At 48.5% G+C, this 14,351-nt stretch overlaps 1 protein-coding gene across 2 annotated transcripts in view; it reads right to left on the bottom strand.

Moving 5' to 3' along the window:
* The window catches only part of NADK (NAD kinase), a 574,415-nt gene that overhangs the window by 512,050 nt on the left and 48,014 nt on the right, over positions 1-14,351 (bottom strand). The gene's annotated exons all lie outside the window — the stretch shown is intronic.

The raw sequence follows: 14,351 nt of genomic DNA, 5'->3' as shown, positions 1-14,351 counted from the left end.
TTACACCAAATTTAGTAGAAAGACAGATGTTGTTACGCAGATTGGGCTTTTTGTTATTTCGGGCAAAGTAGTTCTTGAGAAATTAAATCCGAACTGTATAGTGATATCTCTGGTTGCGGATGTTTCACTGCGGTTTCGTAGTGATCGTGGTTAAATTGCGATTTATTCAAGGTAAATTGCGAAGGCGTGCGCCAACAGGGATGCTCCGATTGGCTGGAACCAACCTTCCAGAAAGTTGCAGCGGTTTCACGGTGTTCACAGTTACACTGCGACATGTTCGAGGTGAATCACAAAAGTGCGCCTATGGAAATACTGTGATTGGCTGGACGAAACCTGAACAGAAAGTTGCGGGTGCCATTCTACGTATCTGGGACAGTTCCCAAGGCTGAATTTCTTTTTTTTTTTTTTAAAGTGACATAATAAGGGGTCAGGTTAGAGGTACTCTGACCCCATGTTTGACAAATGTGGGAAGAGAAACAACCCTAGTAATTATCGAATGATAGCTCTCCTTGACGTGGAGTCTACATACTACGCTAGTATGCTATTGGAAGATCTCCCGACCTGGGCAAATGAAACAAAGCGCCTCCCATTCAATCAAACAGGTTTCGTGGCCAAATCTGGAACAACAACCAACCTACTGACATTATCTGTTCTAATGGAGAAAGCTACCATCCAACATACTCAACTGCATTGTTGCTTTGTGGCCTTCAAAGCAGCCTTCGATCATGTGCCTCTGGACCTATTGTGGCAAAAATTAAAAGGCTGGGGAGTTCCCCAATCCTTGCTACTAGCAATAGTTCAACTCCACTCTAAAACATGGATAAGAATCAAGCTGGGCGAAGGCTCCCATGTTTCCAGGAAGATTGAGACCAGCAGTGGAATAAAACAAGGTTGCGTGCTGGCCCCATTCCTTTTTAACCTGTTCATATCGGACCTTTCGCCAATCCTTGACAGCGTCAATTGTCATCCCCCTCAATTGGATGGAGTACGAATCAGCAACCTCCTATACGCCGACGACTTGGTGCTGCTCAACCACACGAAGGTGGGCTTACAGAGGCTACTAGATGAATTACTCCCCCTACACTGAAAACAACCTCTTAGAGCTAAACTTATCAAAAACAAAAACAATCACCTTTGGGAAACTCAAGAAGTCGCGCGGAGGGTGGCACTTTAACAACGTAAAAATTGACTCAACACCTCACTATAAGTATCTAGGAATATTTTTAGACTCCAGAAGCTCATTTTCTAAGCAAAAAGAAGCACTGAGGAACAAATCTCTGGCTTTAGAGGCAGCAGCAACAAAACTGTCAAAAAAACTATTAGGTCCCAGCTTTATCCCACTGTTAAAAGTGATGAAGGCAAAAATATCTAATTCCCTGACATACGGCCAAGAGATCATGAAGGGAATCACAAACACTCTTCTAAATAAACTGATAACTAAAATTTTTAAACGTGCATTCCATCTTCCGAATTCAGCATCACCGGCACAAGTTCGCCTGGAATTTGGCTTACTAGACCATCACGGTGTAGAGGCGGGGGCATTTATAAAGTTTTGTAACAGACTGCGTCAAACCCGGGAAGACTCACTGGAGACCAGACTCTGGCAAGAAATTCAGAAAATTCATGCCTCCTACAAATTTCGGCTCCACCTGGAGCACAGCTTACAATTACTTGGTGTTAAGGAGTTTTGGGGAACAAACCCCCCCCCCCAGTCCGCATTAAAGCTAGTTATCAAGAAGAGTGCCAGGTTGCGGTCCTTTCACACAGACAGGGCAATACTGTCAAAAAGGAAACACGCCTGGGCAGTAATCACTAACTTTAACCCAGGAGTAGAATCCCGTCATCTATCAAGCACCACAGCACTTTACCTAAAACGAAAGTTCATGGCACTGAGGTTGGGTGAATGGCCTTTCTTGAAAAATCTTCCAGAATGGTGTCGGAAAGACAGCCACACCCAATGCAGGCTGTGTGGTTACCACACTGAGGGGTTGGAACACATAGTCTGCTTATGCCCAACAATGCTCGCTTTTAGACGCTCACTATTGCGGGAAGAATGGATAAGACTTGGAATTCGATCTTGCCGCCAAGCCATAATAGCAGTTTTTAACCCGGATAACACAAAGCTGAATATCGGGCTAACAAAATTTGTAACTAAAGTATTAAGCCAGTTGGAAGTTACCAGGGCCGCCAACCCTGTCTTATGAGAGCTGATGGAAACTCCATCATTGGGCGCACCAACGCCTTGTCGGCTGTCAACAAATTGTTGATTCGTACCTGGTTCACAAGACTTTTAACAGTAGTTAAGAAGTCAAGTCGAGTTTTAACCAAAATGTTATTCCAACAATTTTTAAGAAATTTATCCATTTTATGAACACGATGCATGCTTTTATATTGTAAGGTTTTAATTTACCAACAATAAAGTTTTTACCCCAGAAATGTTGGTATTAGTGTCACAAGTTATGTGTCCAAAATATATATATTTTTTTCGCGTGTGATATTCGCGTGGATATCGAAGTATTTGCGATGCCCGTCGTCACCGTGAAAATGAAATATCGATTTTAAAGATGAACTTTATACAAACTACCTTGAAAAATATGACTTTAAACAGTGCAGTAATAAACCCTCAGTGTATAAAATACTGTAAAATGTGTGCATATATGTGTTTTACACGTCTTAAAAAAGGTATGATCGTCATGGTTACCGAAGTCATTGCGACACTCGGCGTAATCGTGAGGACGGGAAGTAGGGTTCAAACGCAGTTTAAAAAAAAGTAACAAATAAATATGTGTACAAACGTGTTCTTTTAGTTAGTAATGTGTGTATTGTAATAGAATTAATTTTGTAAGTGATAATTTTGAATGTGGTGGTGGTCGTTGAATGTTTGCATTTGTTTTGAGATTTCGCAACGTGATCGTGATCATCGCAACCTGAAATGCAACCCTGTAAGCTTTGTTTTTTCCACATATTTATATATATATACACATATATTATATATATATATATATATATATATATATATATATATATATATATATATATATATATATATATACACACACACACAACCCCCCCCCCTTTTGATTTGGTGTTCAAAACTACCTGCCAAATTACTGCTCGAAGGAGATCTGGACTCAGCCTTCCCTCCAAAGTGATCTCCAAGGGCTTCTTAGCTGGCCTCCTGTTTCTGAAGTATCAACCACACAAAAAACTTCCTGCAGTTCTGCTGGTGCTCCCAGACTCTGCCTTCTGCGAGTCCTACCTTTGCCAGAGGTGCCTACTCCAGGTTTTGATCCTCAGAAGTGACTTCTGCAGCAGAGTCTGTGCCAAATCCGACGACATGCAGAGCGAAGCCCCTCAAAGCCTTGCTGCACAACTGACAGCTCTATGAACCAACACAAAGCCTTTCTGAACTGACACCGGCCGACGCAAAGCCTCGCTGTGCAGGCTGTGCCCCAAGATCCAATGTACTGTGTTCAGCAGGCCCAAGTGAGTCCCTGTGGCTGACCGGCGCTCCTTTGCAGTTGGCCTGAACTTTGGATTTGCACCGGTCCCTTGCAACCTGATGTTACCTTTTTAGTGATGCCTGCTTCTAAGTGCTTTATTTAATTTATTTTTTCAACATTCCACATCTCGACGTCTACTTGATGGATTTTGATAATATTGGACTTGTTTTACTCAGATAAATATTATCTATTTTTCTAAACGGTGTGGTCTTTTTGTGGTGTATTTACTGTGTTGTATGAGCTATTGCACAAATACTTTACACATTGCCTTCTAAGTAAAACCTGCCTGCTCCCTACCAAGCAATCAGGAGGTGTGCACAGATAATTTAGGATTGTGTGGTGACTTACCCTGACTAGGATTGTGGTCCCTGCTTGGACAGGGAGCATACCGCTGCCAACTCGAGACACGATTTCTAACAGTGACCAACGCAAAACCCTTGCCAGGTATGGTAATCTGTGAGATTAAATATAACCAAATACCTTTCTACGTTCTGAGTATAATGTGATAACAAGTCAGTGTTGGAGCCTTGTTAGCTTTACAGTAAGCTTTTCAGTATAAAGCAAGCAGGGATACTAACTTTGTAATAACTTTTCATAATAAATAAGCTGCACATATGGCACCAGGCATAACGTTTCCATGCACAACAGCCAAGCCTATAGCTGTTGTCATTGGCTTCTCACTTTAACCAACTTAGGCCTACCTATAGAACTGAGTGTATGCTTTCCCACTAGATAACCATTAGGCATACAGTCATAAGATTACAAATATATAATAAATGTTAAAAAAATAATACCAACTCCTAACTCTGTTTTAACAAGGATTCGCACCGTGCAAATTGTCTGTACTCCTTTTTGTCAAATGGGGTAACTAACACCCAACTTTTGCCTGCTGAGGTAATCTATAATAATCCATGTAACAACAAATATGTAGACTTTAATTCAAAGTACCAACAATTCACCCTTAACCGCTTCGCTGCGGCTGGAATTCCCCTGCGGTGCTGGAAAATTCCACACATGCGTGGTTCGGACGGCTCCCAGCCGTCTTCCGCACATGCCCACCATGACGACAGATGGCCGTGGGCCGTCCAATGCACGGAAGCGGATAACTGCCTATTGACTTTAACATATGTGTCACTTTTCATAATAAACAATCAGGCACATAGCCTTTAGCTTGTCACATCACCAACTCAAGCCCATTGTACTCAGTGTATGCTTCCGACAAGGTGACCATCTGGCATATGGTCATAAAAGTACAAATGTATACAAAATTAGTTGTCAAGGAAGAAATAGTATCACTCTTAAGAGACCCTAACAAGGATTATTCTTACTGCATAACTTCTATTTCCACTGCTTGGGTGGATCACCAACACAAAAACACTTGTGTACTTTGTTGATCTGTGAAATTCTATGTTACAAAATACCTCCCTACAGTCTTTTGCACAGTGTAATAATAATCCATCCTTAAAAGCCTATTATGCATGCTTTTCACAATAAGTAGGTCAGGCTTACTGGCTTTTTCATAACGTTTTATAATAAACAGATCAAACTTATGAACTCTGGCATGACTTTTGCCAATGAACCAAAGAAGCCTTTAACATTGACTTGACATTTTACCCAACACCGGCCTACTCAAATGCAGATAAACTGGCAAGCATCTTACACACAGTTATAAAATTACAAATATGTAGAAAAAATATAGGTTGCAAAATAATATACAATCCCTCTTAACAGGGCCTAACAAGCTGGTCTACCTTGGGAAACTGGTAGTGTACGATATTTAAGAGTCAGCGTGGCGCAGACGGCAGTAGAATCAATCACCCTAAATATTGGTCAGGTATTCGATGGCTTGAGCTCATCCATCCGGTTTCGGAAAACACCCTCTGCCTGAAGGATCAAGGGATTTTTAGAGACAAATACTGGGTCCCAGACCCCTGAACTTTAGAACTCATCTGGATCAAGAAGACTGCCAAGAAGAAGAGCCGGAGAAGCTGTGAAAAGGAACGACTGCTTTGCTGGGCTGACCTGCAGTGGCTGCTTCTGTCTTGGGTAGTGAAAGGCCTGGACTGAACTTTCTGCAACCTAACTTGTGAGTCTCTCCAAGGGCTAGAGGTAGAGCTTGCCCCCTGTTCCTGAAGTCTCAGGAACAGCAAAGACTTCAAGTTCTTCGACCCGCAGAACACCAACTCGACAACGTCTACGACATCACTGCCGACTCCGTGTCCTGAAGGCGCCGCAGAGGGCACCGCAGCAATGCCGCGCCGCAACCCTGGTCTCACCGACGACGTCTGTTGACGCCGCCACCGTGCCGCTGCTTGCACCGTGACCTGTGGGTACCGCACTCCGCACCGCCTCGCTTCACGCCGAAGCTTTGCTACCGCCGTGAGAGCACCGCCGCAACGCTGAACCGCGACCCTGGTCTCACCGACGACGCCTGTTGACGCTTCCACTGTGCCGCTGCTTGCACAGCAACCTGTGGGCACCGTGCTATGCACCGCCTTGCTTCACGAGGATGCCTTGGCCTGCCTGACGCTGCCACTTCCCGCCGAAATCGACGCCACTGCTTGCAACGTGGTTCGAGGGCACCGCTCGTAAGTCACACGATGCCCTCATTCCACACCACAGCCTTGGCCTGCCGGCACCATCTACTCCAGTTCATCAGCCGACGACAGCGCTTCAGCAACGACGACGACGCTGCTTGCACCTTGACCTGTTAGCACCGTGGTGAGCACCGCCTTCATCTCACACTGCGACCCTGGTCTCACCAACGACTCCATCTGACGCCGCCACCGAGCCGCTGCTTGCACCGTGACCTGGGGGCACCGTACGCCGCTCCGCTGCACTTCACACCGCAGCACCCGACGCCTACCGGCGCCAGCGCTCCTGATTCCACCAGAGAGGAGCTCGACCTGCAACGCGAGTGACTTCAAGGGTCTCAGCGCCCTGCATTTCTCACATGTACTGTTTGCGGGTCTTCCCGACACCGTAGCTGGCCCGCGACCCCGCGACCAGCAAGAACTGTTGGATTTGTTGTTCACGACGCCATGGTAGCCCGGACGGAGCTATCCACACAAGGAAATCTTTTTAATCAGCGTATTTTTGGAACTGTGAACTTTTAAGTATAGTATTGTGGATTTTTATCGTATTTGGTCTTGTCTTGAAGTATATAAAAATATTGGCTATTTTTCTAAACTGGTGTGGTGTCCTTTTGTAGTGCGTACACTGTATTACTGTTGGTTATGTGCAAATGCTTTACACACTGCCTCTAAGATAAGCCTGGCTGCTCGTGCCAAGCTACCATGGGGGTGATCAGGGGTTATTTTAGAAGTGTAACTCCCTTATCCTGACTAGAGTGGTGGTTTTTGCCTGGCTTTGGCCCACGCCCTGGCCTACCAAAAATCCCATTCCTAACATACCCAGGCCATCGACACAGAGGCCATCCAATATTCATTTAGAAAGGGTCCATGACTTGAGCTGCACAGAGTTAGTGGCCCCGGATGCACTGCGGCCGGCATAGGCACACCGCCACGGGAAGATGACTTGCGGCGCAGTGAGATAGGGCCACGCAAGCTGAGCGGGTCCTCGTCGATGTCCACGGTGAATGTGGCAGAGGTTTGCGGGTGTCAGTTGAAGGGGTCCTCCAGGGTATGATGCAGAGGGCAGAAGCCAACCGGAAGCGGCAAATGGAGGAGTGGAATGCTACAGCCTTGTTTTTGCCACAAAGTCAGTATCACCGACATGATGATGAAGACAACCTCCAGTCCATAGACTCAGTCGCCACCAAAGTTCAACCTGAGAGTGCCCATGGATGTCGGGGAACAGACTTAGTGGCACCGGAGCTGAACTGGGATGCAGTCTGCGATGAGGCCAGTACAATGAGATAAAGTCTGCCATAAATAAATCAAGACTGAGTTCCCAATGTGTGACCTACTCGACCGCAGTGTCGGCCCGAGGCAGCGGTCAGCAGGGGCACACATCCACGTGTCGTTGGCTCACGAGGTGCAGAGTTAGTGACACCAAAGCAGTTGTTGACAGTGTTCGAACACCCCCGTGATGAGGATCCTTTTTTCCTCAGAACTGCTCCACGTTTTCCTCTTACTCCTCTCCTTGCGTACAATGATATGGACTCTGCCATACACAGATCAAGACTCCGTTCCAGCTGTGTGACCTACTTGACCGCTGTGTAGGCTGGAGGCAGCGGTCAGTGCGGGCCAACCGCTGTTCGGCAAGCTCCTCCTGGAACTCTGACACACGACGTTGAAATGGCATGTGGGGATGACTTGGGGTTGACGGAGGTAGAAGCAACAGAGCTGAGCGGGTGTTTTGCCAGCGACTTTACTGCCGGCGCCAGCTTCGCTCCTGGCCGGTGTGAAGTCCCTCGGGTTCCTGCTGCTCTCCTGCAGGAACAGGAAGCAGCCAGCAGGCAGCCTCCTTCCCCGGCCCTAAGCCAATCACAACGCTGCAATGGCAGCGTTGTGATTGGTGAGGCGCAGCGGAGAGCGTCCCAGCCAGGCTATTTTCTCTATGTAGGCCCCTGCATGCAGCCTACATAGAGAAAAAGGGAGAGTGTGCGCATGACTGGGTTGGTCGGCCCCGGGGCCGACCAAACAGTCAGTACTCACAACAGTGTGCAAGCCACTCCCCCTCTGCCCTTGAGCAGGACCGCCCACCCGCCCCCAACCAGGCACTCCAGGCACTTCTGCTTTCTCGCAGTGCGAGAAGCAGAAACATAAAATGGTAGGTTTACCATTTTATGTTTCTGCTTCTCGCACTGTGAGAAAGCAGTGAGGTGACGCCCCTATGGAGGAGCCGCCACTGTTTCACAGGGAGTGTGATCACCTCCCAGACAGGGTTTAGTGTATTGGGGCCGGGTGGGAGCCACTCGGTCTGCTTGCAGGGCACACTTGGTGCCCTCCTTGCATAGTCCAGTTCAAACCAGCTCAGGGAGCCGTTGGCTCCTGCTCTGGCGTGAAACTGGACAAAGGACATGGGAGTATCCTCCTCACTGTCCAACTCCTCCCCTAGAAGGGAACCCTGAATTGTCCCAAACCTTTCATTAGGGTACTTCGGGCTTACCTGAGGGTATGTCCCTAGATTCATCATGGGACATCATTCATTTCAAGACACCACTTCATCAACAGTATGGGCACTCTGGATTTCGTTCTGGGCATCAAGGCTGCAACTGGGAAGACTCCTGCTGCTCCTGATCTCATCGCACTGCTCGTCTGCTGCAACGTCTGTGCCTGTGCTCCATACAGGAACCTTGCATGACCTGCGGCCATCCAAGACAGAGTGAAGGAGTCACTTCTTTGCATCTGCCGGCACCACAACTAAGCTGACCGGTATGCTGATCCTGGGCTCCCACAGACTCTGAAAGGCTCTGCAACACAAGTGGTGATTCTTCACATCCTGCGAGGCCTGCCCTGTCCTCTCACCAAGTTTGAGTCCAGTATCCCTCATCGGAGGTGCAGGAACCGAGCCCCTGTGCACCGCGTCAACTTACTGTTGCAAAGGTTTGTTGGCTTCCTTCCATCACGATCTTTGGGCTCCAAGTAGCCCCCACCTCAAGCATCTCCTGTGAGCAAGATCTTTGTGCTCACTGCAGCACTTGCACCGTGGGCCTGCATCTTTGGTGAGCTGATCAAGGTCCTCTTGCGACTCCAGTGCTTTCGCTTTCCACATTGTTTGCAGTTACCATGGCTTGTTGGTTCTCCTGACGGACATCGACCCCTCAACTCACGATTGGCTCCTGAGGCGGAAAGCCGGGAGCGGGGACTAACTGTTTTTAAATCATTGTGATGTGATACTGTGTATTTTATCTGTTACCCCCACCTACCTGAACATTTGGCTTCTTAGAAACAGCGCTACGCGCTGCAACGACTCCCTTCCTTCGGCCGCCATTCCCGAGGGCGAGGCGAGACACGCCCCCTCGGCTGGCCACACCCCCTCCAACCCCCCGACCCATCGGCATAAAGCATGTGTCTTGGTAGGAAGCGCAGCGGACGAGCGCAGCGGGCGCGACGTTTGCGTGCCGAAGGCGCGCCAAAGGCAAGCCCGTCTGCGCCCGTCCGCGGCCGGACGGGGCCAGGGGCACGACTCCATGCCCATTCTATCTCCTACTCCTCTGAGGAGCTTATCACCCTCCAGGGCCACTTGCCACTCTCGGACTCTGTCCGTAGGCATATTACTTCCCTAGGGATCGCACCCTCTCCCACTCCTACTCTGCCGTTCTCTCCGCCCGTCTGTTTCCCGCAATGCCCTCTCCCACCCGGCCCTTCCCCTCCCACCCAGTCACTATCTATCCTCTTGCTTAACACCAGGTCTGCGGTCAAGCACCATCATGAGCTCTTTGTCTTGCTTGATTCTGAAAAGCCTGACTTACTGCTCTTGACCGAAACCTGGTTCTGTGACTCTTCCCTGCCTGTTCTTTTGGCTACCCTCCCCCCCTCCTATGTGGCCTTACGCGCTGACCGCCCAGCAGGTAGGGTTGGCAGTGGAGTGGCGATTATTGTTCGGTCGGAACTAAATTTTCAACCCATCCCCTCTCCCCCTATCTCCTCCACTGAATTCCTCAATGTTCGTTCCCTCGCCCTCTCCCCTCCTATCACCTGTCTCCTAATGTACCGTCCTCCCCAGTCTTTGCCTCTATTCTTGCCGGCTCTTCAAGACCTTTTGGCCAACATGGTGGTCAATTATGCCTCGGTCCTGGTATTAGGGGATTTCAACTACTGGCCCTCGGACCCTTCTGAGTGTACAGCCTCGAAAGAATTCACAGAGACTCTCACATCCTTAAATTTCATACCACACATCTCTGTTCCCACTCACTCTCACGGTCACACTCTTGACCAGGTCTGGTCTCTTAATCTTCCAGTTTCCCCGGTGACGGTTTCCCCCTGTCCCTGGTCCGACCATGCCCTTATCTCCTTCTCCGTCTCTCTCAACTCGATATCCAAAGTCCCCCACGCCAAAAACACCTGGGCGCGGAATTGGAATAGAGTTGACTTTTCCACTCTTATGCCTCACCTTCAGAACTCTATCCCGTCCCTCTCCGATCTCTCGTCCGACTCCCAAGCCAACACTATCAATACCTGGTTGGTTAGAGGTTGTGACTCAGTGGCTCCCCTGCGCCGCATCTCCGTCCGGCGACCAAAGGAGTCTAACAGGTGGTTTAATGACCACCTAAAAGAACTAAAGCTGTCCGCTCGACAGGCAGAAAGGCACTGGAGGAAAAATTATTGTCCCTCACTCAAATCTCTTTATCTGAAATCACTCGCCGACTATAAGATCGCAATCATTTCCGCCAAAACCTCCTATTTCTCAACCAAAATAATGTCTGCCGAAAATAAACCTAGAGAGATCTTCAGCATAGTGCAGGACTTGGCTTACTCCGACAAGGCTTCACCTAAAATCCCCCCATCCCAGTCCCTTTGTAATCAACTTAACACTTACTTCCTCGATAAAATCGCTACCATCAAAGCCAACATTCCCCCCCCCTCATCAGCCTATGTCGACCCCTCTCCTCCTACTGTTCAAAACCTTCTCACCTCCATCCCCCCCATCACTGAAGAGGTATTCCTAGACTTACTCCCCAAAGTAAAATCAGGCTCTCCGGCAGACATCTGTCCGGCGCGAATTCTCCAACGAATCTACTCCTCTTGTCCTGAACCCCCCATTACCTTTCTTAACAGCTCCCTAGCGCAGGGAGTAGTGACCCCTACGCTCAAATCAGCCACCATAGTGCCCATTTTAAAAAAAACTGGCGCTGACCCATCCATCTCAGCCAACTACCGCCCCATCTCCCTGCTGCCCTACTTGGGCAAGGTGCTGGAACGTTATGTCACCACGGTACTCAGCACCCATGTAGAGGCCAATGGGGGTTTGGCTTCCCGCCAGGCTGGCTTTCGACCTAGGCACTCGACTGAATCAGTCGTGGTATCAGTCCTGGACAACCTCAGGAAGGGTATGGATTATAACAAACACCAGGCCCTGGTACTCCTCGATCTCTCGGCCGCATTTGACACGGTAGACCACACCATCTTACTGTCCCGTGTCAAGGCGGCTGGAATTGAGGGAGCAGCCCTGGTGTGGCTTTCCTCCTTCCTGAGGGACCGCACTCAGGCGGTCCGGCTCGGAGATTTTACAACCATCCCACTCCCCGTCACGTGTGGTGTCCCCCAGGGTTCTTCCTTGTCCCCCCCTACTATTCAATCTCTACATCTTCCCCCTCATTTTCGCTCTTCAACAGCTGGAGGTCACCGTGTTTAACTACGCGGATGACCTCCAGCTCATCTTTGATCTATCTTCTTCTCCCCTCTCTGTTTCCAGCTTCCAGTACACCATGATATTCATCAGGGACTGGATGAACCATAACCATCTCAAGTTGAATCCGGATAAAACCGAGTTGGTTCTTACCGGAGGTTCTTCCAGTCCCTGGAATTCTCTTTTCTGGCCCCCTACCCTCGGCCCTGCCCCCACTCCTTCTACCACGGTCAAAACTCTGGGGGTTAAAATGAATAATCAGCTCACCCTCCACTCTCAAATCAGCTCCGTAGTCTCCTCCTGCTTCCTCACTCTCCGAACTATCCGCACTGTCGCCCGCTTCTTCTCCCCCCAGACACTCAAAATGATCATGGCCGCTCTAGTCATATCACGACTGGACTACGCCAACGCCCTCTACAACGGCATACCAGCATACAGCCTAAGGAGGCTACAGGTAGTCCAAAACCAAGCCGCCCGACTGGTTTTTGGTCTCCCACGCTACCACCACTCCACACCCCTCCTTAGGGAGCTTCATTGGCTCCCGATAAAGGAACGTTCTCTGTTCAAAACCGCCTGCATGGTTTTCCAGGCTCGTCAAGGCACCGCACCTGCTTTCATCTCCTCACTACTAACAGAATACGTTCCCTCTAGACAACTTCGTTCCTCTTCCAAGTCCCTTCTCCAAATCCCACGCTTCAGACGCAAAAAGTGGGGTGGGTCCAACTTTTCCACCCTGGCCCCCACGTTCTGGAACTCCCTTCCAGACCACCTACGTGCGTCTACCCACTATCTATCCTTCCGTAAGGATCTAAAAACGTTTCTTTTTAATCAGGCATTCCCTGTGTAAACCCCCTCTCCGGCCCAATCCCGGGCTCCCTTCTGTCTCTGTAGCCAATCCCTTCCACTAGCGCCAAGAAACCGTTCGGTGCACGCTGCGCTTTATAAATGCTTTTTAAATTAAAATTTTTAATTTAAATTTTAAATTTAAACTCTCGACATCCAACTTGGAACAGCTCGTGAACGGCTCCTGATCTTCCACAGCATCGCCTGGTCCTCAAAGCTGCAGCTCCAAGGTCACGGTCATCCCTCCTGCAGCATCCGACATCGGTCGGCATTCTTCTTCCGTGCCTCCTGGTCACTCCTGAGTGGCATAGACTTTGTCCCTTATGCTTGCAGGTTCTTCACATCTCAAATCCACCCTTGGGTTCCACTGGACACTTTCACCTTCTCCAGCAGCAGCATCTTCCTGAAGTCTCCCATTGAGTTTGACGGTGGTTTCCAACACCACTTCGCACCTATGCACCCGGCTTCCCTGGAGTAGGTATCCTGGTTCCTAGGGTATCCATGGGTGGGGTGGCTCTCCAACCTTCTTTCTTCCACTGGGTTTCTTCAGGGTCCACTAGGAAGGGTCCTTCTTCCTTAAAATTGCAACCGCGACTTACCGGTTGACTTGTACTAAGAACGCGGTCGTGTTCCGAAAACTGCACATGACCTTTGTGGGGGCCCTAGATACGCACCTTGGGTGGTTCCTTGGGTCCCCGGCACTTCTACATCTTCTGAGAGTAGTCTTGACTCGAGTCGAAGTTCGCATACCACTATTTTAGTAGATGGTTTGGTCTCCCCTGGTGACCACTGTTTATTTTGTGCTACTTACCTGTTTCTATTCAAAAGTATTGTGTGCATTTTGTATATCTCCGGCTAGGAGATATCTCTATGTGTTAGTGAGTGTCTTATAATAAATACATATTTTTATCAATACACTGTGTGGTTCTTTTTCACTTAATCTATATCTATAAGATTACGTTCTGGTAAAGCAAGCTGCTTTACACTCCTTCTAGACTAAGCCTGAATGCTGCTCTCCACAGCTATCGCTTTCTAAGGTTGTTTAAGACCACTAAAATCACCCTAAGGGTTTTCTGGATTAGTGCAGGTTGCCCACTTACATAGGTTTGCACCATACACTAAACCAGCTTCTCACACATGCTTAATGTTGTTAAAAACGAGTTATTACTCTTTAAAAGAGTCTCTCTGATCTGGCCCCCACTCCTGAATTAGACAATGCTCTTTTGTTGAGTTAGTCTGTCAGGAATTTGGGAGTCCACTTCAGACTAATGCTCTCACTTCCACGTGCTTTTTCTATATGCATAAACTGCGCAAACTGTTCCTGCTAGCTGAGGTAAGAATGTAAATGTATTTACTCGAATGCCTTGATGAATGTGCATGTACCACAAAGTGCAAATTCACATATGTACTATGTTTTAATAGTAACTTGCAATTTTGTTTCGAATCCCACTAAAGTCTTGGAATTATTGTACACTCACCAGCGCACACACACCAGGGCTGGGTCAGAATCTTGCTCTAATCTCCGTGTTTAATGAAATCGTTCATTTCCCAGTCACTGAAGTTATGGCGGTATTTTCCACACCGTGCAGCTTGAGACAGTCAGCTGGAACATGTTGCAAACTGGTTCGGCCTGTGCAAATCCTCCACTTCAGCCAGAGGAAGTGGCCCGCTTATGTAAACATTATGTACTCTGCTGGGCGCGCAAAGAGGAACTCACCCACAGCGTGAGTAAGAGGAAGGAAGTCCTGC

The sequence above is a fragment of the Triturus cristatus genome, chromosome 1_2, assembly GCF_964204655.1.
Source record: "Triturus cristatus chromosome 1_2, aTriCri1.1, whole genome shotgun sequence".
Lineage (NCBI taxonomy): Eukaryota > Metazoa > Chordata > Amphibia > Caudata > Salamandridae > Triturus > Triturus cristatus.
This window is presented reverse-complemented; position numbering and strand designations above follow the sequence as displayed.